At 40.5% G+C, this 24182-nt stretch overlaps 1 long non-coding RNA gene across 1 annotated transcript in view; it reads right to left on the bottom strand.

Annotated features, from left to right (window-relative positions):
- The window catches only part of LOC122799223, a 191078-nt gene extending 167173 nt beyond the window's left edge, over positions 1–23905 (bottom strand). The window contains exon 1 of the long non-coding RNA XR_006364444.1: positions 23622–23905. This is a non-coding gene — a long non-coding RNA (uncharacterized LOC122799223). The remainder of the gene's footprint in view (positions 1–23621) is intronic.
- Positions 23906–24182: the final 277 nt, after the last annotated feature.

Below are 24182 nucleotides of genomic sequence, written 5' to 3'. Positions count from 1 at the left end.
AGTTGACCAAATTTAGCAGGCATGACCTCCCCTTGATTAAACCAAACTGTGGGATCAAATGTTTAGAGGTTGCCAATGTCCTTGTTAATGAGGTCCATGATAATCCGCTCCATGGCCTTGCAGATCAGGCTAGTTAGGCTGATGGGTCTATAATTTCCTGGATCAGTGGACACTCCATCTTTGTGCAAAAGGATGACAGTGGCTGTCCTCCACTTGGCTGGAATGAAGCCAGTACTCAGGCTTTGGTTGAATAGGGTGCCTAATGGTGCTGCAAGTTCCTGTCTGAGTTAATGTAGAATGTAGCCTGGGATGTTATCTGGTCCCATGGAGGCTGTATTTTTTGCTTTTGAAAAGACAGTGATGACTTGCTCCCTAGAGATAAGGGGAGGGGAGGGAGGTGCTGGGGATGTCCTGATTTACTAATGGGGGAAAGAGGGGTGATGTTTTCACTGAACCTGTCTGCCAGCAGGTTGGCTATATCTATGGCATTTGTGTATGTAGTGTCCTTGACCACCAGTTCTGAGTAGATCTGGGTGCTTCCCTTGAGTTTGCAGACATATGCGAAGAAAGCCCTGTGATTGGCTTTAGTAGTTGTGGGCAGTTTGGACTCAAACTTTGCTTTGGAGGATTTTACTGGTGCTCTTATCTGCTTGTTCAGACTAAAGAGAGATTGCTTTCAATTAGGCACCTGCTCCTTCTTGGTCCTGGACAGCAGTTTTTTCCTCTTATTATAGAGTTTATTTATTGCAGATGTCCACCAGACAGGTTTACTCTTCCATGAGGAGGAGGATTTTGTCCTGTTAGGTATTCCTGATTCCAGGCAGCTATATAAGTGCTCATATAGTACTTTGGTGTAGGTTTGGGCATATGTGCCAGTTCCTGTGGAGGGGGAGGGAGCTGTGAAGATGTTTATACCTTCCCTCAGGAGGCTGTAATCAGCTTTTGAGAATTTTTTTGTTTGACCCTATCTAGGCGGTGGTCGGGGGAGATGGTGACTTCAAAAGTGATCGCTTTGTGGTCGGATCTTACCAGGGAGGATGACACTGTAGGGATACTGCAATGGTTACTCATGTTGGTTAATACCAAGTCCAAGATATTTTTACCTCTTGTGAGGGTGTCAGTCAGCTGGTCCAAGGCATTTTCATTGACAGAATCAAGGAATCTCTGGCCATTTGTGTTTTGGCATAAGTAGTTCAATCTATGGTTGGATAGTTAAAGTCACCTAGGATCAGGGTAAAGGGTTGAATCTTGATAGATTCGAAGAGGTCCAGATAGGTGGAGTGGGCATCTTGAATGAAAGTTGGGGGCCTGTTGCTAGCTATGATTTGAATAGGGGTCCTGTCAATGGTTAACTGCAACTGGCGTGTTTCCTGTGTGTCATACTGTTTAACCAGCCTGGAGATGTTCATAGGTACATACGATGATACTATGCTATTGGCCTGGAGAGCCTTATAAGCCTAGCCAAGAATTTCACCCATGTTCCCTCAAAGTCAGCACCTGTTTCCCCTGTCCAGCAGGGACACAGGTGGGATCCCAGGGGTAGATTTTCTGTTTCCGATCCAGTCATCCAGGTTTCTCTTAAAAAGGTCTAAAGAGGTACTCTGCTTGACATGGAGAGGGAGTCTATTCCATAGACGGGGGAGTCTTTGGCACACTAATCTATCCCACCAACAAGTTCTATTAATGTCATAGACCAGGTTAAGGCCTTGCGTGAAGGTTGTGTGAGTGGAGTTTGTCTTACGGATATGCAGCGACTCCATCAAGGCTGGGTCTGAAATGGCCTTGTATGCCAGACACAGGTCACCTCTGAGCAGTCTGTATGAGACTGAGTAGAAGGACAGGGCTTTTAGCCCATCTATATAGGATAGGTGTTTGAGACCCTGGATTTTCCTGGTCAGGAACCTTTTGTAGTCTCTCCAACTGCTGCATGTGCTGGGCAGAGTACATGCGGAAGGGGCATTGTACTCAATAATGAGCCTAATAAGGGAGGAGTACAGGGTATGTTATGACCTTGTTCCTGGATGAAATCCCCTTATTTATGAGGTGGGCCATGCAGAAAGCCCTCCATTCAGCGGTGGCAATGTGGTGGTCAAAAAGTCAGGTTAATTCAATGCCAGGCAGGAACAGGACCCGGAACTTGCCAAAAACGAGGCTAAGATGGTAATAGATCCAGTCATTATTAGTCTTTATTAGACTAAAAACAGTGACTAAAAACAATAAAAAGCAATGAAACAAGCAGTGAAACCAGAATTAAATCTAAAATTCCTAGAGGGGATGTAAATTGTGTCGTTATTAATCATAGCACTACACTGTTTACAGGTCCCACATTTGTGAGTACCAGATCTAGTAGTGTCTGCCGCTACCCTCAGATGTTGTTTCCTCTCAAACAATTCCTTAAGATTGGCATCCCTTTTCCTGACAAAACAAGGACGATCTTGAATAAATTGTTTCAATTCATCATGCAAAATCAGAATGGGCCAGTGCTTCAAAATGATATCCTCCACTTCCCAAGAAGTGGTTGAATAGGTGTGGATAAAGTTGTTTTTGGAATCTGAATGATTCAATCCACTATCTTGATGACAAGTAACACGTCCAGTTTCTAATAAAGGAAAATATTTAGGTTCCCTATTTTCTATGATCTCTTGCGTCAAGCTATCAATTAAACTTAAGGGGTACCCTTTTTCTAAGAACAAACCATTCAAAGTGTGGACCTCCTTCATAAAGCCTTCAAGAGAATTGGACATTTTAGATGCTCTGATGAGTTGACCCTTGACTATGCCTTTTTTCTGGTAAAAGGGGTGTCCACTATCAAAGTGTAAATAGGAATTGGAGTATGTGGTCTTTCTAAATAATTTGGATTGAAATCTAAGGTTAACAGGATCCTTAAAAAGGGTCACATCCAAATAATTTAGTTCATCATGACTGATTCTATGAGTGAACCTCAAAAATTCAGTACTGGAGTTGATGTAATTTACAAACTCCTCAAAATTTTCTTCGGTCCCCTCCCACAACAAACAGATGTCATCAGGTACCTCCTGTAATGCACTATGTGCTTAGTCCATTGGCTTGCAAAAATAAAATTCTGCTCCCAATGGTGTAACATGATGTTAGCGTAAAGTGAAGCACATGGGGCACCCATCGCGACCCCTTTCTTTTGCCTATAGAATTCACCATTAAAATAAATAAAGTTGTCTCTAATACAATTTCCATAAAGTCCAGTACTAAGTTAACCATTCTACTGTCCAACCCCGATTCTGTTACCAAGGTCTCTCCAAACCATTCCAAACCTGTTTGATGAGGAATACTGGGAAAAAGCTCAACTATATCTATGGTAGCCATAAGCAAGTCTGGTCTAAACAATTGTTGGTCAATTCCCTTAAGAAAATCCCAAGAGTCTTTGCAAATGTGATCAAGGGAGGATAACAATTTTTTTAAACTAAAATCAATAAACTTTGCAAGGGGTTCAGTAATACTACCTGCACCAGCAACAATAGGCCTGAATTTAATAGGATTAAGACTTTTGTGCATTTTGGGAATCCCAAAAATCACTGGAGTTCTCGGTCTATCCACGTGCAAGTAATTATATAAACGTTCATTAATAGCCCCTTGCAAAAGATGATCAAATAAAAGAAAATTAATTTTAGCGTAAGCAATGTTCATTTCATTTTTAGAAACAAGCTCGTATTGGTCCGTGTCCTGTAACATGCTGTGCAGGTAAGCGTCGTAATCTAACGTGTACATTAGTACTACCCCCCTCCCTTGTCTGGTTTCATTACCCTACACCCTTCTTGCTTAAGGAAGTCAATTAATTGTGTCTCCCTGCTGTTCAAATTAGTGGACTGTGTGTTTGGCTTCAAACGTGCCAAATTCCTAATATCCTTCTCCACTAGTTCCTCGAAGACCTTAAGGGAGGGGTGGGTGGGCGGGTTAAATGTGCTGGGTCTTACTAACCCCGGATTCAAATTAGGCTGTCCTTTGAAAAATGAAGCCAGATTCAGTTGTCTTACAAACAATTTCAAATCAATCAATGTATTAGTCAAATTGAAAAAAACATGAAGGAACAAAATGAAATCCTCTCGAAAACAAATAAAAAAAATCATCAGTGAGGGGTACATCCGTATAGTTAAAAATAGTAAAATTGTTTTTTCTACATACTACATGTTTGTTCAAAATGTCATGTGGGTGTACATTAATGGAGAAATAATCCATTAGTTCTGTTTGCGGGAGTTGTTCCAACCCTGCTGCTGGTGCCTCAGTCCCCCCCCCCTCCCGGGGGGATGCTGAAAATCCTGCAGAGAGTGTTTCCTAACCTTCTCAGCAAGCCTTTTACTTCTTCTGAGTGGTTCAATTCCCAATCTGGGGTAATCCTCATGTTGGTTAACTTCATTTAATCTATCAGAGGTTTGCTTGCTGTTCCATCTTCCCCTTGTAGGGGTTGGGTAGGCTGTCCCTTCCCTATAATCTATAAGATCCCTTTCCAATTTTCTAATTTTACAGTTCAATATCTTGTTACAATATTGGTCCACTTCCTGAAACACATTGTCATAGTTTCTCTTGACACTAGCAAAATTATTATCATTAATTAAATTTTCATCTAACTCATTCAATTCATTTAACAATACATCCGCTTTAGTTTCATAATCAGCTATCATCAAATTCAACATCTCTAAACCTGCTCTATCAAAAATGTAACACAGTTTGTCATAAAACAAAGTCCCCGGTTGAGCGTTGTTAGGGAACTTGTAGCAACGAAGACCTTTAGGGACTCGTTTAACATGTACGCATTCCTTGAGATAGTCTATCTCAAGTTGATTGCTCTTGAATGCGTACAGCTTGTCCCTTAAATGATTAAAATTATGTTCAATATTGTCTTTAAAATTCGCATGTACAGTACCTTGTTTAAAATAAAATTGCTGGCCAGCCCAAACGCCAAAATTAAAGTGCTTGTTTCATTGCCTTTTTTTGTTTTTACTCACTGTTTTTAGTCTAATAAAGACTAATAAAGACTGGATCTATTACCATCTTAGCCTCGTTTTTGGCAAGTTCCGGGTCCTGTTCCTGCTTGGCATTGAATTTTCTTGGTTTTTCTGCTTTTTATTTATTTCAAAAAGTCAGGTTGCCATCAACCTGGGTGCCCATGTTGCTCACGACTGATTGCATGCTTAGTAAGTTGTTATCAATGTGATAATTAGTAGGGATGACATTTTTCTTGACATTCAGTTTGAGGCCATACTTCTGGTGCCAGTCATTAGTTTGGGTAAGGCCCTCTTGGAGGATGTTCACATCACTAGGTGAATTTAAGGCAGCACCCAGCTTGCATTCATCTGCAAACTTGGTCAGCCACAGACCACTGGTTTTGGCTTGCACCTCAGAAAAGTATATCCCAAATAGTAGAGGCCCCAAGACCAATCCTTGGGGTACACCACTTGTTATGGGTCTACTAGAGGTGGCTTGCCCTACTTTGACTGAGTGGGTTCTGTCAGTGAGCCAGATAGCTACCCATCTGGTAACATACAGGTTGATGCCTAGCTAGGAGTGTTTATCTATTATGCCCAAGTGAGTAATAGTATGAAAGGCTTTGGCTAGGCCTCGTCCATGGCTTTAGTGACTATTTCAAAGAAGTCAACCAGATTTAACAGGCATGAGCTCCCTTTGACAAAACCATACTGTGTGTATGTATTCTATATATATTGAAACTCCAGCTGCTTTTGCCTTGCTACCCATGGTTTGGGTTCTGAATGTATACTAGGATGAGTAACCTGGTATGGTTGGGGAGCTCTCTGTAGCTTTGAACCAGGTTTCTGTGAGTGCATAAATTTCAGCATCTTACAGGGTTAAGAATTCTTGGAACTCGCCTCTCTGGTTTTGTGTAAAACCGTCCAACCTGAGCTGACCCTCTAATATACTAATTTCTAATTCTGTCCATCCTCTTCACACCCAATTTAAATCTTAACATCTTTAACTCTGCCACCTCCAGCTATAACTCATGTCTTTTTGTTAGTGCCACTATCTCCAACCCATATAACATAGCCATCTTGTAGACCTTCCCTTTCACTCTTGCTGGCACCTGTATGTCACAAATCACTCCTGACACCTTCTCCACCCACTCTACCCTGCCTGCACTCTCTTCTGTACCTTTCTTCCATACTCAACATTACTCTGAACTGTTGATCCCAGGTATTTAAACTCATCCACCTTCACTACTTCTACTTCCTGCATCCTCACCATTCCTCTATCCTCCCCCTCATTCACATACATATATTCTGTCTTAGTCCTGCTGACCTTCATTCATCTCCACTCTAGAGCATATCTCACCTCTCCAGGGTCTCCTATACATGTTCCCTACTCTCACTACAAATCTCAATGTAATTTGCAAACATCATAGCCCACGGGTACTCTTGTATGATCTCATCTGTCAACCTGTCCATCGCCATTGCAAATAAGAAAGAGATCAGAGCTGATCCTTGATGTAATCCCACCTCCACCTTGAATGAATTGTCACTCCTACCACAGAGCTAACCACTGTCACACTGCCTTGTACATATCCTGTACCACTCTTACATACTTCTCTGCCACTCCTGACTTCCTCATACAATACCACAACTCCTCTCTAGGCACCCTGTCATATGCTTTCTCTAAGTCCACAAAGACACACTGCAACTGCTTCTGACCTTCGCTATACTTCTCCATCAACACCCTTAGAGCAAACATCACATTTGTAGTGCTCTTTCCTGGCATGAAACTGCACTGCTGCTCTCTAATCATCACCTACCTTCTTAACCTAGCTTTCACTACTCCTTCCCATGACTTCATGCTGTGGCTGACTAATTTTATCCCTCTGTAGTTACTACAGCTCTGCACATCAAAGTGCAATTTTCCTTAAGAGTACACAGAGATCACAGTCAGTCTGGGGCTGGTCACTCCCTTGCTCCCCACATCTCCAATAAGACTCCCCACTGGTACAGCTATAGGATCCAGATCTCAGCCTAGCTGGGCAAGCTAAAATCTCCAGCACCATCTCTGTCCAACCAGTGTTTTGTGTCCCTGTCCAAGTAGCTGACACACCCACACTTTGAGATAAGAGTTTACACAACCCACAGATACTTCTGGGAAAGGCTGGCACAGGTTCTCCAGCTGTACCCCTTTTATTCAGACTATATGGTAGTAATTAATGCCACCACCCAGCTAATATTTATCATTAAAAGGGTGTCCAATTATTACTGTGCAATATTATTATCCAATTGGTAGTATGACTAAACAGTCTCAAGGCTTATTAGAGTGACCTGGTACAGGATCCTTATATACATGCAATGTACTCTTGGAGCTTAACTTATCTCTACACAAACCAGCCACAGTTAAAAGGTTTTAAAATATTTAATAATAAATAATTAAAACCACAAGACAATACTTTCTACTATACAGTGCTAGTCAAAAGTTCAGAGATCACACAGAAATACTTAAAATAATTCAGTAGTACAGTTCTGACATCACAGAAAAACACTTAGTCTAATATTTCTAGCTATCTACAAAAAACACACTTCTAAAATAACTTACTTGTATATAGCATAAGGCAGTGCTGTGTTGGATGTTCAAGACAAAAATGCTTGACTTAACTTTATTTACAGCAGAGGGCAATGTTGGCACATTGTTTTAAGTTCAACATTTTACAGCACATACTTTCCTTTAAAAAGACAAGCTTGTATTTCAACATTTATATTTACAAATGATAGAATTATCTTTACAATTCTATTTGGCTAGGCTGGCAGCCTTCATCCATCTTTACCAGTCTTCACCCCCCCCCCGAAGAACTCAAGCTAGTTTTTCAAGTGACCCTTAAGAAATGCCACTTGAGAGGGTTAGGTCTATCTGAGTATATCTACCCCATTCCCTGTCTTGAGAGCCCATCTGCATTGGCATTGCTACTCCCACTGCGGTGCTGCTTTGACATATCATATGCTTGCAACACCAGGCCCCATCTTAGCAGCTTGGCATTTTGCTGGCTGGCTGTTTAACCATGTTAGGGGGGTTGTGATTGGTCATAACAGTGAAGTTCCTTCCATACAGATAAGGCTGGAGTTTCTGCAATGCCCACATTATGGCTAGGCATTCCTTTTCTACAGCTGCATAGCATTCCTCCCTGGGTTGGAGCCTAAGGCTGAGATAAACCACTGAGTGCTCTTCTCCTTCTCAAAAGAATCTGGCTAAGTACAGCCCCCACCCCATGGTTCGAAGCATCCACCTGCACAACAAATTCTTTGTTGTAATCTGGACTAGCTAACACAGGAGGTCCTCCCAAAGCTTCTTTAAGCTTCTGGAATGCCTGCTCACATGCTGGGGTCCACACTACCTTATCTGGCCTGTTCTTCCTTGTCAGGTCTGTGATGGGAGCAACTATGGTACTATAACTGGGGGCAAACTTTTTGTAGTACCCTGCTGTCCCTAAAAATGCCCTCACCTGCTTTTTAGTAACAGGTGCAGGCCATGCCTGAATAGCTTCCATGTTGGCATGTTCTGGCCATATCTTACCACCCCCCATTCTATGTCCTAGGTAGGAGACCTCTGCCATACCCACCTGACATTTGCTCAGCTTAATGGTCAACCCTGCCCTCTGTAGTCTGCCCAGCACCTCCCTGACATGCTGAAGGTGTTCTGGCCAGGAATGGCTATAGATGTCAATATCATCCAAGTAAGCAAGGGCAGAACCTTTTGCTCTGGCTAGGATATGATCTACCAGCCTCTAGAAAGTCGCTGGGGCAGTCTTCATCACAAAGGGCATCTTTGACAACTCATACAAGCCAAAAGGAATCACAAAGGCTGACTTCTGTCTAGCACTGGGAGTCAAGGGCACCTGCCAGTAACCCTTGGTAAGATCAATAGTTGTAAGATACTTAGCCCCACCCAGCTGCTCTAGGGCCTCATCTGTCCTAGGCATGGGGTAAGCATCCAACTCTGTATGACTATTTACTTCCCTGTAGTCCACACAGAACCTGGTGCTGACATCCTTCTTTGGCACCAGCACCACTAGGGAGGCCCAGGGACTGTTGGACTCTTGAATCAACCCTAGTTCCAACATCTCCTGTATCTCCTCCCTCAGGGTCTGTCTGACTCCCTCAGGCACTCTATACGGGGCTTGCCTAATAGGCCTTTGGGGTCCTGTATCCACCTGGTGCCGCACTAGGTGGGTGCACCCTGGTTTCCCAGTGAACATGTCTCCCAAATTCCTGCAACACTGCTCAGATTTCTGAAACCTGGGTAGGAGATAGCTGCCGCGACATTGTACCCCCTTCCACTGAGGTGTCAGCCTGAGCCCCACTGAGGAGATCAGTCCCCAGATCCCCCTCCTGCAATCCACTGCAAATGCTCAGCACAAGGGCATCCCTATCATGATAAGGTTTCATCATGTTAACGTGGTACAATTTGTGCCCCTGCCTTCTGCCTAGCAGTTCCACCATGTAGTTAACATCACTTACCTTTCTTACCACCTTGTAGGGTCCCTCCCAAGCTGCTTGCAGCTTGTTGTGTCTGACAGGAATGAGAACCATTACCTGCTGCCCTACAGCATACTCTCTAGCTCAAGCATTCCTGTCATACCACACCTTTGACTGTTGTTGGGTTTCTGCCAGGTTCTCCTAGGCCAAGCCCATGAGTTCCCGGAGCCTTGTCCTGAGGTTTAGGATGTATACCACAAAAGACTCCTTGTGAGACTTGCACTCACCTTCCCACTCATCTCGAATTAAATCTAGAGGTCCCCTCACCCTATGCCCATACAGCAACTCAAAGGGTGAAAAACCTGTGGATTCCTGGGAACCTCTCTGTAAGCAAACATATGGAGCAAATATTTGTCCCACTCCCTCTTAAACTGATCTGCAAATGACTGTAGCATGGACTTGATTGTAGAGTTTAACCTCTCAACAAGACCATTAGTCTGAGAATGGTAGGGGGTGATCTTCATGTGCTTCACCCCACAGGACTTCCACAGACAAGCCAGCAGGTCTGACATGAAATTGGCACCTCTGTCAGTCAGTATTTCTTTAGGGCAACCTACCCTGCTGAAAATCTCTAACATAGCATTTGCCACCTTTTCTGTCTCAATGGAGGACAAAGCCACTGCCTCAGGGTATCGTGTAGCATAATTCACTACCACTAGGATATACTTTTTCCCTGTGGAACTTGTGGTATTCAGAGGACCCACAATATCCATAGCTACCCTCTGAAATGGCTCCTCAATCACAGGCAAGGGCATCAAAGGAGCTCTCACCTTGTCTCCTGCCTTGCCTACCTTTTGGCACTGCTCACAGTTTCCTGCAGTACCCTGTTACATCTCTGGAAATTCGAGGCCAATAGAAGTTCAGCATAATAAATCTCTTTATATGCTTTATGCCCATATGACCTGCAAAGGGAATATCATGGACTATGGCTAGAAGTGCCAGATGGTAGGCCCTAGGCACTACCAACTGATATACTCCCTCAACTTTTAGCCCTCCCTCAGGAGTCCACTCTCTGTATAGTAACCCTTTGTCCCAGTATACAGATCCCCCTTTCCTTGAGAATCAGGTGCCTCCCTAGCTACCTGCCTCAGGCCTTGCAATGTAGGGTCTGTGAGCTGAGCCTGTCTCAACTCTCTCCTTGTAACCCTTCCCAGCTCCAGTTCCACAGGAAGTCTGGCATCCTCTGACAGTAGTGCCTCACTGTCAGCCTGGGTACTACTACTCAGTTCTACCTTTGCAGTTATTCTGCCCAAGGGAACAGCAGTACCCCCAAGTAGCTGAGGCTCACCTTCAGTCTCACTGCTACAGGGTAGCTCCCTCTCTGAAGTAACCACCTCACCAGTCCTAGCTGCAAGTATGCAGTCTGTCTGTGTCTCCCCCAGGCTACCAGACTTACATGCTTGTCTCCAAGCCAGAGTGCTTGTAACTACACAAGCATATGGTACTGCCTCATCCAAATCCTTCCCTCTCAGGACATCTGCAGGATGGTAGTTTAGTATCCCTGTTGTCTCAAAACAACCTACTATTGGCATTTTGTCTTTCCCACTTACTGGCTCCCTCAACTTTGTTTCCCCACCTTGCCTTTGTGGACTCCTGTATGCCACATGGCCCCACTGGTTGCATTCAAAACATTTAACCCTAGCTCTTGGATGTGTATCTGGACTAGTGGCTTCCCCTGCTACTGGCGGATTCTGTTGTGGCAGTCTGTGCTGCCCACCATGGGCTCCTTTAGACCCATGAACAGTACTGGGGGTCTCCTTCCTGTGCAGGGCTGCCCTGCTTGCCAGGTATAGGTCTCCCTTCTTCCCCAACTCATCTGAAGTAGCACATTGTCTATCAGCTAACCAGATTCTCATGTCCTCAGGCAAAGTGCTAAGGGTTTGTTCCCTCACCAAAAGGTCTGCCAGCCCTTCAAAAGTGGTGACCTGACATCCACTCACCCTCCTATGGAAATAAGTACTCAATTCAGCAACATATTCACACACACTTTCATCTGCCTTGCATCTATGCTTACAAACCTTTTGTTATACGTTTCAGGTATTAGCTTAAACAGTACTAAAAGACATTTCTTAACAGCAGTATAATCAAAACATGCAATGTCAGACATTTTGGATAGAACAGTTACAGCTTTACCATAGAGTAAGGGGGTCAGGAACCATACCCAGAGCCCTTGGTCAACTTCATACTGTTTACATACCCTCTCAAACATAAGAATGAAACTATCAAAATGATCCCCTTCTTTAAACTGCAGAAGAAATTTACTGACATTTTGTGCTTCTGGGGTCCAGTTACTCCCTTCCCCGTTACCTCCATGACTCTGGCAAAGAGTCAGCATCACCTGCTCATGCTGCCTCTGCCTCTGTTGTTCCTCAGCTTGCAGACTTATCCGTTTCTCATTCTCCTCAGCCTGCAAACTTCGCAGTTTCTCATTTGCTTCTAATTCCACATGTCTGGCCTCCAACTCAAGTCTCTTTAGCTCCAGCTGGATTTTTAAGTCCACTGCAGAAAGGTTGAGCTGTCCATTCTCCAAGGGAATTATATCTCCACTGCGATTCTGATTGTCCTCCTGGTTGCTGTTTTCTGATGCAGCTGTAACCAAGGCTGCAGTCAGGTCTGCCTTAGTCAGGTTTCCATGCACCAGTCCCCTAGACTGGCACATCTCAGTCAGCTGGCTGCTTGTCAGCTTTCCATACTCCTCTGCTGACATGCTGCCTGCTCACCCTGACAAACTAAGCTAACAAAAGAAATAAAACAATTGTGATCTGAACTCTGAGTATTCACTGCATGGCTGTTTTAGAGTATAAAACACCTTCAAAGCTCACTGTACACAAGCTACAGGATTCAAGCCAATTAGTATTTGCCAACTAATTAATATGTTATGTGGATATCCGACTGCTGCCAAACAATTAATATGTGAGGTGGCTATCCCAACCACTGCCACCAATTAATATGTGATGCACGTGCCCTGGCCCAGCAATCAAAGAGGCTCAATCCTCACCACTAACACCAGAGAGGGTGTCTCATATATGAGGAAAGGATAACAAATACACACAGTAAAGTGCAATTTCCCTTAAGAGCACACAGAGATCACAGTCAGTCTGGGGCTGGTAGTACCCTTGCTCCCCAGGTCCCCAATAAGACTCCCCACTGGCACAGCTATAGGATCCAGATCTCAGCCTAGCTGGGCAAGCTAAAATCTCCAGCGCACACTCTCTGTCCAACCAGTGCTTTGTGTCCCTGCCCAAGTAGCTGACACACCCACACTTTGAGATAAGAGTTTACACAACCACACATACACTTCTGGGGAAGGCTGGCACAGGATCTCCAGCTGCGCTCCTTTTACCCAGACTCTACAGTAGTAATTACTGCCACCACCCAGCTAATATTTATCAGCTACTCAAAGGTCCTTAAAAGAGTGTCCAATTATTACTGTGCAATATTATTATCCAATTGGTAGTATGACTAAACAGTCTCAAGGCTTATTAGAGTGACCTGGTACAGGATCACTATATGCATGCAATGTACTCTTAGAGCTTAACTTAACTCTACACAAACCAGCCACAGTTAAAAGGTTTTAAAATATTTAATAATAAATAATTAAAACCACAAAACAATACTTTCTACTATACAGTGCTAGTCAAAAGTTCAGAGATCACACAGAAATACTTAAAATAATTCAGTAGTACAGTTCTGACATTACAGAAAAACACTTAGTTTAATATTTCTAGCTTCTAGCTATCTACAAGAAAACGTACTTCTAAAATCCTGATGATTAGATGGAAGATATCAAATTCACCCCGGGGATCACTTCTGTGGCTCTGCTCAACAGTGGCACAGGAAAATAATTTTCTTGGGTGGTGAAAGCCAGGGGTGCCTTTTAGCTAGGCTTATATAAGCCCTAGGGCCAATAGCCTAGTACCTACCTATGAACCTATAAAATAACTTACTTACATAGAGCATAAGACAGTGCTGAGTTGGATGTTCAAGACAAAAATGCTTGACTTAGCTTTCTTTACAGCAGAGGGCAATGTTGCCACATTGTTTTACATTCAACATTTCACACCACATTCTTTCCTTTAAAAAAACAAGCTTGTATTTCAACATTCATATTTACAAAGATGGCTGCTCGATAAATTAATGGGGGACTTGTTTAGACTACACACTTGTACATTACAGGTTGTAAAAGTAGCAAGAAAAGTACCATGTTTGACGTGTAAAGTCAACTTTTTTCACAAATGAATTGACTTGGCAAGCTCCCTGTCCTGCATTAGGGTTATGTACCTGTGCTATCTGTTGACCAGGATTCCTGCTAAACAATAGTACCTGTTGCCTTTTCCTACAATAAGGAATAGAAGCCAACCTCTCCCCGAGTTCATCCCCTCAAGAAAGCAAGAAAGTATGTTAGCTGCTTTATGTAAAGTATATTTGTCTAAACATTAGATTCATTTAATAACCCTCCATTACCAGGATAGCCAGCAACCATACTCTTTTCTACTTCTTTACTTCCCCCTACCCCCTCTTGCAGCCTTCACCTTGCTTTACTATTTTCCTCCCCTACTACTAGAGCCACTTCTTTCTTTCCAGGTATTAATATTGTACTATAGCTTTTACCCACTAGATGGGACCCTCTTCCTTATTCATCTATTCCACTCCCTCATATTTGAAACACTCAGGAAACTAGTTTTACCTTACTTATTTCATTGCACGTAACTAGCTGTATACCTTACTTATTTCTGCCTAGACCTACTTTAAGCTTCCATTTTTCACTTTCATCTACCTAGCGACCAAACCTACCCAGACTATTACTGCGTCTATCACCACCTTTACTTACCTGCACCTAAACTTACCTCTGGCAGCCAGCATTTCCACTGATTTTTTTCACAGGCTGGTTTTCCTCCTTACTTGGCTCTTCCTGCTCTGTACGCCCTGTGGGCTCACTCCGCTCCCCTACCCTACCCCCAAATTCCACCCACCCCCAATGCTTCTAGCCTTATACCTCACTAACCACTCCTACTCCCCTAACAGCCAATCACATTCCACACCTCGTTAAGGTTTTCCATCTAGCTCACCACTCCTCCCATTATATCTTCTACTCTCACCTTCTCACTCCCCACTCTCTACTTCTTAAGCACTATGCCTATTTCACCTACACCCCCATACCTTACACCCCTACTTCTTTTCTCAATTCTCCCTCTTCTTTTCCTTCCGTATATCTTAACCACCTATGAACATCTTCACTGCTCTAACTTCCACCAGCCCTCAAAACAAACATTCTTTCCTGCTCTATCAACCACCCATCTGATCACATAAAATTTAAACAACTTCAAGACTCTAAAGCATCTATTCTATTAAACAAAAAAAAAATCTTCTTTCAACTCCATCAAACTAACCAACAAAGCCCACAGAAATTCTGGTCAGGGATCAATAGACTCCTTCATCCAGGCAGCACTAAGACACCCACCCCCTCTGGAATAACCCAAGTCACTCCCAATCAAATTGCCGAATCCAACAACTTCTTTACTGAAGCTATCCATTCTCTTGCCAACTCACTACCTCCTGTATCCATGAATCCACCCCCTCCTCCTTTACCTCTCCACCCACTTTCCAACTCCAACCTGTCCCTACTTCCCTCATCTGTATCCTACTACAAAAACTCAAACCCTCTACCCTCTCAGCAGACCTACTACCTGCTAAGTATCTTCAAATTGCAGCCAAAGTTATTGCTTACCCTATCTCAATCCTAATTAACAGAACCATAAAAGAAAGTACCATCCCAATCATCTGGAAAATCTTACCTATTATCCCCCTTCATAAGGGTGGGAACTCTACAGAACTTTTTCAACTTTCGCCCAGTTGTCCTACTCTCTCCCTTAGCTAAAATCATGGAAAAATGCATCCACTGCCAACTGCTTGACCACCTTCTCCGAAATGACCTATTAGCTAGCTCTCAGCATGGCTTTCAACCCTTCCATAGCACTACTACTGCCCTCCTTTTATTTACTGACCACATCAACAAAAACCGTAACAATAATATCCTGTCCTCCACTATCTTCATTGATCTTTCAAAAGCGTTTGACATGGTTAATCATCAAATACTTTTGAATCTTCTGAAATCCCTCTCACTTGACACTCAAGCACTACAGTGGTTCAAGTCCTACTTAGATAATAGGCAACAGGCTGTGCCATGGGAAAACACTCTATCCACCCTCTTCCTGTCTCCCTTGGTGTACCCCAAGGATCTATCCTAGGGCCTCTTCTTTTCTCCATCTTTATCAATGATCTAGCTATTAGTATTTCCCCAAGCTGTAACCATACAATACACTGATGATTCCACTTTAATCTCCTCAGCTACAACTCCATCTGAACTCCGTGCCCTCACCCAAAGTGTCTTTGAGCTTGTAGAAGATTGTTTTTTACAGTGCTGTCTCCTCCTCAACCCTAAAAAGACTAAACTACTGCTATTTACTCCTACACAAAAGTCCACCCCATTTCACTTCTCTATAAAATCCAAAAATGTCACAGTCATATTTCCATACACAACAACCAAACTCTTAGGGGTTACTATTGACCACAACCTTAACTATGATACTCATATCAATACCACAATAAAATCGGTAAACCGAAAGGTAGGCTCCTTCTACAAAATCAAGCCCTTCCTCACTCCTACAGCCAGAACTACTATTGCCCACACCCACCTCATCTCCACTCTCTTCTATGCCTCTCCTATATACAAAAATGTATCAAAAACTAACCTCAACAAACTATCAATCTCCTACAACAGTATAGCCAGATTTGCCACCGGCTCCCCATTTATAACCCACCACTGCCTAAATTTAAACCAACTCAGTTGGCTGGAACTACACAATCAGTTCTTATTTCAGCAACTAATTATTTCCCATAAAATCCTTTATTATCCAGAGAAAACACCAATTCTTACAAATCTTATCAGTCCATACAAAAATCTTTCCAATCTATGCTCAGCTAATAAACTACTAGTATCCACACATAAACCCAATAATAAAGCAGGAATTTCCCTTTTCTCTAATACTGTGGGTAAAAGCTGGAACCTACTGCCTGGTGACCTCACTTGTATCTCCTCTACTTTACTTTTCAAAAAGAAACTTAAATTTTATCTTACTAGCCACTGGCTCTGTCCCTGTACCAATCCTGACTAATACTTTCTCCTCCTGTTTTTAACATCAATAATTTTTCCTAAGCTATTCCACCTTACATTATTGTCACTTCTAAGGTTACTACCTTTAAGTGGGACTTAGCATACCCAAGATAGACAGCATACCCAAGATAGACTTAACAGACATCCTACCTGCATCTGCTAGAGGGGTAACTTCCCCTTTACTACTCTGTCCCATTCCTGATTTTCTTCTCTTCTATAACTAGTCTCTTTTCCCATTCCTTACTAATGACTTTGTTGTTCTGGGAATCTCCATCTTCCTTCTATTACTTTCCCACAGTGTAAAAAAACCTTAATAGTGAAAATAGGGGAAGGGGTATTTTATTTATATTTTATCTTAACTGAACTTTAATGTATCTGTAAAATATTTTGCACTGTATTTCATCTTAACTGAACTTTAATGTATCTGTAACTAAACTTTAATGTTTTGTAACTGTTATTGTATTTTTAATCTTAAAATTTTGTAATTTTAAATATTTTTAATCTTGTCTGATTCTTGTGGAGCCTTTCTCCCTGGGCCTCTACTGAAAATGGACATATATCCAGCTAGACTAGCCCGGTCAACAAATGTAAAATAAATAAAATAAATAAATGAGAGAATTATCTGTACAATTCTATCTGGCTAGGCTGGCAGCCTTCACCCATCTCTACCAGTCTTCACACAGATTGTAACTGGTGGGTTTTAATTTAATTTTAATTGTGTATTTATTTGAGTATTCAGTTGATTGTAATTGGTTAATTAATTTGGTTAAGTGCTCAGACTATTTAACTGCTGGGTGTTGTGCAATGATTTTAACTCCTTGAAGTTACTAAAGCTGAGGTGTTAGAGGTGTTTAAATATTTAAAAAATGTTGCATTTGTATTTGGATTTACTGGCATTTGTTGTTTTCATCTATTTTCATCTACTTGGTTCGTGTTGTGGACTATTCTGACCCAGTAGTATGTCTGAGAGACTTGTTTATAGTTACACAGTCAGCAAATGGTGGTGGGAAGATTAAACCCTGTACTTTTGACTACGGGAAGCAGTTCATTAACAGCTCAGAACCTTAAGTGCCCAACACCTTCAATCCATTTAAACTATATGGACATACATTTTTCTAAAAGGAGAAGTTAATGGATGTCAGGCAGTTGATGTAAGAACAAACTTAATGAGCAGTCCCCTCCCTCCACTTAAGGGTACAGGGTTTGATTCTTTCTAAATCTATTTGCCTGCTACTGTGTGAGCAGCTCATTTAACCAGACTGTGCTACTCTTCTAATATATTTTATGGCATTAATCACTGGCTGGCATTTACTTACATTACCAAATGTCCTTGAATGTCTTTGGCTTTCAGTGACCAGGCAAAGAAAGCACATGTATTCACACGCAATAAAAGCCATTCTCTGTGCGGTCTCTGTGAATTTGTTTCTAATCCTATGTGTGCTTCTGTTTACTTAATTCAGTTCTCCTTTAGTAGGAAAAGAAAGACTGCTCCCCCCTTCTGAACTTCTTATTTCTTCCACTGCATTTATTCTTGTAGTTAGAGGAGTGGAAAAAGAAAGATTGTGCTTGTACAGAGCAAGAAGTAGGAACCTGTGCTTGCATGCTTTCAGTGGGAACAGATGGAGACCATTTTTTTAAATAGCTGTTTTTTTAATTTGCAAAAAGAGACATTGGAAAGTAGGAACCACACTAGTTTGTGTCCTTTTAATGGAAGCAGTTGCAGGTTTTTTTTTTTTTTTTTTCTTTAACGAGTGACTTAGTTTTAATTTGCAAGGAGAATTTTTTTTTTTATTTGTAGTATTCCAGGACTGGGGCACCTGGGAGAGAGGCCACATGCCCCTTTGTGGCCCTGTGTAGTGCTGCCACTAATTGTCTTATAATATATGAAAAACGTATGGCCTCTTAACTGACCCATGAGTAGAGTTGTGTATACTGACCTATGACTGTACAGCATTGATATATCTGCATAGTTACTTTTGGGTGTGCCACTGTACAATCAATATAATAAATAAAGCAACTTTAAAATATAGTTCTAGGTTTCATGTGTTCAGAATTGCTCATGCAGTTGTGTACTTTACAAAAAAATATGCATCATGATGCTATGTGAATATGTAAAAAACAGATTTATAGCTGTGCACATTATTCAGATAAAATTACATGACGGCACACACCATGACACTGGAGACAGCAAAGTACAGAACATTGTTTTGTTATTAAGATAAAGTCTGTCTGCAATCTGGGAATTTTGTTAGTGCCATCATGAGCAAACCTTCAGTCACTTGTTAACCTGGTGGGCAATTGTGTGCAGGGGACTCTTTTCAACCACAGTTCGAATCGGATACACTCAGATACACTACAAGATATTAAAAGGTAATAATCACATATGTCCCAAGAACATTCCTGTTTGCAAATAGTGAAAGGCATTACATACGGTGCATACAAAGAACTGTAAAGGACAGATCAAAGCTGAACTCTGTTATATATCAATGGAGAAGAGCTCTGTAAGTTACATACAGGGAAAAAGATACATAATTAAACCTGATATATGAGCACCCTATGAAGAGAACTGGTCCATTATATTAGTTTCTAATATGAATATCTATCTGTCTATATATCTCTCTATTTATTTAATTGATTACTGGGAAAGACTGACTGGGTAGGAGCCCATTTTCCCATTTTCAGTGCAGACCCAGGAAGAAAAGCTCCAAAGATTCACAAAACATTTTAAGAACAATAATTTTATAGTCTTAAAAAATAATACAAAAAATATCCACAGTTTAAATACACCAAATTAGACATAATATGAAAACACTGGCTAAGAATAGATACAAGTTATATGACAGTGACTTAATATTTAGAGATGTTTTAGCCAGTTTATAGAGAAATTAAAGGTGTGTTAGTATAATATAAACAGGAATTGCAATATGAAGTGAGAGAAAAGCATGTTTATGGTGTATTTAGAGAAAAAGCCAGGGTAGAGAGACTGATAGAAGTAAAGAAAAGAGTGTAGAAAGGAGAGTAAGGAGGTGTAAGGTATGAATAGGAACTTGTTCATATTTAGGGATATAGTGTATCATTGTGCTGAGCAAGAACAGAGCCAGTTTTTGGCTGAGAAGTCTTTCAGAATGGTTTCCAAGGATGGGAGGGAGGTTATTGACCTGATGGATACAAGTAAGGAGTTTCAGGCCTTTGCAACATGGTATGAGTATAGACAATGCCCATCAGATTTGATAGGTTTGTGGACAGACAGGAGTTTTTGGTCATTGGATCATAATGACAGACAGTGGGTACATAGTTGTGTAGAATGCTGTTTAGCACTGGAGAAGCAAATGGATGCAGGATCATTTATAGATGGTAAGAAACTGTGTATATGTTAGTTGATAGGGTAGTTCTAACCAATTTAGGCTTTTCAGTGTTATGCAGTGGTTGGTTCTGAAAGGGGTATTTGCTGCAGATTTAGCAATTTTGTTATAGAATTGTTCAAGTTTTGATTTTGTGATGCCTAGACATTAGTAAGAATGGAACCACCATATAAAGTGTGGGGAGAAGATATGTGGTGGCAAGTGTAGTTTTAGTTGCATTGGTGAGAATGTTTGTAGAGCTGTAAAGCATTCCTGGCTTTTGATGAGTTTTTATTATGCAATTTTGTATATGCAGGTCGAATTTAAGATTATCAGCCACTGTCATCCCTAATAATTTGATATGAGAAGTGACTTCAATGATTGTATTGTCAAGAAGGAGAGAAGACTTAAAATTTTGTTTTTTTCATGAGAGAGGGATTTGGGGAAAAAATAGTTTATTATTGTTTATTATTATTTATTTATTTTTTTTAAGGCTGAGCATGACTTACAAGTTACAAAGCCTCGTTTCAGTGGAATTGATATGAAACAGAAGCACTGCTGAATGGTGCATGCACCTGGGAACATAGTTGTATAGATGGTACCTGCTGTGAATTGTTCAGATGGCTTTGGCATTTGGCCTTGTTGCAAAGGAGCTTATGTAGCAAGTTTCTGAAGAATGATAATAACAGGCATAAAGGAATCTGCCCCAGTTAAGGACTGTACGCTAATACAAGCCCCAAAGGTGGGATTTTTGGAGGAATATAGTTTCCCATCCCAGGTTTCCACATGGTCAGAGAAGTGCAATCTTGCTAAATGTTATTTTAATTAAAAAAGCTAAATCGGCAAACTGTTGAACTGACAGTCATCATGTCTGCAACCCTTATACTGTTGCTGGTAACATTCAGTAGGCATAATGGGGAGAGGGGTTGGCATAATGGTCAAGGTATTTACTTCACAGGTGCAGAATACTGGGCGTGATTCTCATCTTTGAGGGGAATTGCCTAGTCTTAAAATAGCCCAGAAGGGCAGTTAACCCAGTACTTACCTATGGGCCTTAAATATTACCAGCACTTTATAGAAAATATTTTTTTAACTCAGCAAAACAGTTATGACTTTTGAGTATTCAGTACATTTTCATATTTTTTTTCTTTTGAAGACCCAAGACATCTAATTAGATATGCATATATGTACAAACATGTTTTCAGTTTTAAACAGTTTTTCATTTGAATCAATGTGAGACTATGTTTTGAACTCCATTTTTCTAAGCTGCATATCTCTGAAGCCATCAGTTAATTTGCCATGAATTCCCCATGCATTTTGCACTAGCTAACCATGCACCTATGTGCCACAGTTTAAAAATTTGTGTTAATTAGTAACAGTTACAGCCATTGTTAAACTGCAACATTAATAATAATCTTCAGCAGACACCTTGTGTTATTGCATTACACACATCTATATCTATCTACACACACGGAAACCGTAGTTATAGTTATGTGATTTAGCTACAGCTGGGGTTTGGGAGGGAGAACTTATTTATTATATATGTATTAGTGTGGAACATATAATTGCAGTGTAGTTCAAAAAAGGAAATGATTTGCAGAAGAATGTTGTGTATAAAATAATTGTACATATTACATGTTTATGAAAACTCTTGTGGAATGCAATATTATTTCAGAAGAAGCACAAAGCCTTTCTATCCAACTGCACTAATGCAATTTTCATAATCAGCACAGAAAGCAGAGAAGGACGTCTCCCTTAGAGATTGCATTGATACTGCTGTTTCTGTTTCTTTCAGCTAGTGAGAAAACCTTATGGTAATAAAGCTACTTATAAAGTAATTATTTCTTTTAGCAAAGGTCATTCAACTTGATCCTGTTGTTTTAACAAGCAACACACACACCCACACCCTGTCATATGCAAATATAAAAATTCTGTGCAGTGAAATTATCTAGACTAAGTAGTTTAATCTTGAGCATTGACAAACTGTATAGAAATGTGGGTAAATGTGTAACACTGGTAACACATAGTAATAATTTAATGAAATGAAATAACAAGAATAATATTTCATCCTGACCTACAATTCAGAATCTGAATCAAAGTATGGTTATACAAAGTTTTACCGAACAGACTGTGATAGACTAATATTCTGTCTAGAACAGGTTTTCTGTCTTACACAAATTACTTGCTAGGACATGCTCCAATTCACCTGTTATCCTGAACAGGACAAAGTAAGTATCAGAAAGTGAATGAATGGATGAATTAATTTGTGGTTTATGCTGCAGATGCGAAAGCGGATTTAGTGTGTTCCCAATAATATGACTGAAAACAGTATACTGTCGTACCATGAGCTGGAATGTTGTAACAACAAAAAAACTAATAAATGATTCTCAAAATGTAGTGAAGTAATACAATTAACATCTCAGACATTTCTGTTTTCATATTTAATATTCTCCGGCCTTTTTTATGATTGAGACAAAGTACTATATGCATATATTGGCACCTTAGAACTGGTAGGAATTAATAACCTACAGCATGTAATTTGTGGCAATCTAATCTGAAAGGACAGTCAAAAAACAAATAAAATATCTTTACAAACTGTCTATGAATATTGCACATCCAACTATGAAAAATATTTTTCCTCCACCTTTTACACTGTTGCCTTATAGTCTGTATATTTGTCACTTTGTATTGTATTTTGCTAGACACTCATCTTAAGCAAAGTTAAGCTTCATCTGTTTTACTGAAACCATTTAATGTTTCAGCTTGGACTATTTTCTTAATCTCTTGCTCACCTAAAGTATGCTTACTTAAAATGCATCTGAATGTACTATAGTGTTATCTTCCTGTCATGGCTTTTGTTTGGGTGTGGCTATAACACTATGAAATTAACATTTATTGTAATTCATGATAATACATGCGGGTACAATTTTACCAAAGATTGTCATAGCTTTGCCCAAGATACATAAAGTGATTTTTTTACACAAATCTCCCATGTCAGGCAGCACTCTACTATTCTACATTTTATCATAGCTTTCATCTCACTCCCGCCTCACTTTCCAACAAGATAGTCTGTATTTTAATGTCAGTTACAGGACAGTTCCACAAAAATTAAATAAATAGATGTGTTTATGAAAAAATGCTGACACTAATCATTTAATATTAAACAGTTATTTTTTTATTCTACATTACTGGTATTTATAATTCAGCTATACCTAGTGTCAAAGTAATACTTTAAATAAAATTATGTATTTTATGAATAAAGTCATCTGTATTTAATAATGCAAATAACTGAGTACTGTTTCTAGGTTGTATTACAGAGGAGTGTGACAAATATTTTCACGTTTAATATTTGCTATTTGCTAAAAAGTGGACTGGAGTATTTGAATAGAGCATTGTAACTTCCCCTTCAGAAATATCCTAAAAAGGCATATTTAATCATTAAGCACTCTAAAGAAGTGATCTAGATGCAAATTAGTAAAGATACAAGCATTAAGTAGTAAGTCCATTTCAGAAATAAAGTCTTGCCTTTCAAGGAAGCAATCATGCAAAACAAAAATAAAGCATTTATGACTACCATTAAATCACAAAACAACAAAAATAAATTGAAATCATACTTACACAACCTGTTTAGCATTGAAAGATTGTAATCCACCCTAATTCATCATAAAGGCAGTGTAGTATAATTTGAAGACAAAAACATCACTGTTAGAGAGGAGAATAAACTGGACTACTGTACATGATAAACAACTCCCATCTGAGAAAACTGCACATCATTAAAGGCTAGCTGTGGTGAGCCAGAAAGCATCTCTTGTACTTTATTGTTTTAACCCTTTCTAGAATCTCTAGCAAATGGTGCTGTTATATAAGGCATTTGATTCACTTGTAAACAATGAAGACTGTGACTGTGAAACCCTGAACAGTTCTGACTCCTTGCATTACCTCCTTCAGGTTCTGTACCCATGAGCTGGACTATATATGAGTTTATATAACAGGCGCACAATATTATTTAATCTGATTGGTTTAAAACACTGATAACATGTAGTGTTACTTTGTAGATACCATGGCAGCCAGCCAGCACTGCTATCAACAGCATCACACCACTGTCAGTTTCCTTGAATATCAATTAACAACACAGGCCTGCTGCTACTGCTAACTGGTAGTTCTCAGCCCTCAATTTCT

This window comes from Protopterus annectens, chromosome 4.part0 (assembly GCF_019279795.1).
Source record: "Protopterus annectens isolate FY-2018-M chromosome 4.part0, PAN1.0, whole genome shotgun sequence".
Classification (NCBI taxonomy): Eukaryota; Metazoa; Chordata; order Ceratodontiformes; family Protopteridae; genus Protopterus; species Protopterus annectens.
Note: the sequence above shows the minus strand (reverse complement) of the source record. Positions and strands in the feature narration are given on the sequence as shown.